At 49.5% G+C, this 1,388-nt stretch overlaps 3 non-coding genes across 3 annotated transcripts; all 3 read left to right on the forward strand.

The window, feature by feature from the left end:
• Positions 1-63: 63 nt before the first annotated feature.
• On the forward strand, positions 64-182 carry LOC123178186 (5S ribosomal RNA). Its single transcript, XR_006489382.1, has one exon. It is a non-coding gene; the product is annotated as a 5S ribosomal RNA (ribosomal RNA).
• Positions 183-549: 367 nt separating this feature from the next.
• On the forward strand, positions 550-668 carry LOC123178189 (5S ribosomal RNA). The gene has a single exon (XR_006489384.1). It is a non-coding gene; the product is annotated as a 5S ribosomal RNA (ribosomal RNA).
• A 367-nt stretch (positions 669-1,035) lies between these two features.
• LOC123178187 (5S ribosomal RNA) lies at positions 1,036-1,154 on the forward strand. The gene has a single exon (XR_006489383.1). It is a non-coding gene; the product is annotated as a 5S ribosomal RNA (ribosomal RNA).
• Positions 1,155-1,388: the final 234 nt, after the last annotated feature.

Consider the following 1,388-nt stretch of genomic DNA (forward strand, 5'->3'; position numbering starts at 1 on the left):
GAATCGTCTTTGGAGCGGACCTGGGAGTGGCAAGCATAAGGGACGAAGACGGGGAAACATGTCGGATGCGATCATACCAGCACTAAAGCACCGGATCCCATCAGAACTCCGAAGTTAAGCGTGCTTGGGCGAGAGTAGTACTAGGATGGGTGACCTCCTGGGAAGTCCTCGTGTTGCATTCCTTTTATAATTATTTTTTGCGCCTTGTGACAAACATGTCGCACGTGCGCGATATATATTAATCCCGTTATATTATGTTTGACGTTTGCGATATGTTTAAGCTCGATGCTCATTGCTCGCGCGTCTTGGGGCGGCTTTGTGGCGCGAGGAGCGCGTTCTGAAAGGGGTGAAAAAAACTCGTGTTGCTGCGGTATGGAGGGAGGGGTGGAAACCGTGGAAAACTCGTCTCCGTGATTGAGCGGGAGAGTAAGTAGTATAGGACATTATCCATTGTTAGGGAACGGTTGTAATGGTAGTGAGAATGTAGAATCGTCTTTGGAGCGGACCTGGGAGTGGCAAGCATAAGGGACGAAGACGGGGAAACATGTCGGATGCGATCATACCAGCACTAAAGCACCCGATCCCATCAGAACTCCGAAGTTAAGCGTGCTTGGGCGAGAGTAGTACTAGGATGGGTGACCTCCTGGGAAGTCCTCGTGTTGCATTCCTTTTATAATTATTTTTTGCGCCTTGTGACAAACATGTCGCACGTGCGCGATATATATTAATCCCGTTATATTATGTTTGACGTTTGCGATATGTTTAAGCTCGATGCTCATTGCTCGCGCGTCTTGGGGCGGCTTTGTGGCGCGAGGAGCGCGTTCTGAAAGGGGTGAAAAAAACTCGTGTTGCTGCGGTATGGATGGAGGGGTGGAAACCGTGGAAAACTCGTCTCCGTGATTGAGCGGGAGAGTAAGTAGTATAGGACATTATCCATTGTTAGGGAACGGTTGTAATGGTAGTGAGAATGTAGAATCGTCTTTGGAGCGGACCTGGGAGTGGCAAGCATAAGGGACGAAGACGGGGAAACATGTCGGATGCGATCATACCAGCACTAAAGCACCGGATCCCATCAAAACTCCGAAGTTAAGCGTGCTTGGGCGAGAGTAGTACTAGGATGGGTGACCTCCTGGGAAGTCCTCGTGTTGCATTCCTTTTATAATTATTTTTTGCGCCTTGTGACAAACATGTCGCACGTGCGCGATATATATTAATCCCGTTATATTATGTTTGACGTTTGCGATATGTTTAAGCTCGATGCTCATTGCTCGCGCGTCTTGGGGCGGCTTTGTGGCGCGAGGAGCGCGTTCTGAAAGGGGTGGAAAAAACTCGTGTTGCTGCGGTATGGAGGGAGGGGTGGAAACCGTGGAAAACTCGTCTCCGTGATT

The sequence above is a fragment of the Triticum aestivum genome, unplaced genomic scaffold (assembly GCF_018294505.1).
Source record: "Triticum aestivum cultivar Chinese Spring unplaced genomic scaffold, IWGSC CS RefSeq v2.1 scaffold140655, whole genome shotgun sequence".
Classification (NCBI taxonomy): Eukaryota; Viridiplantae; Streptophyta; class Magnoliopsida; order Poales; family Poaceae; genus Triticum; species Triticum aestivum.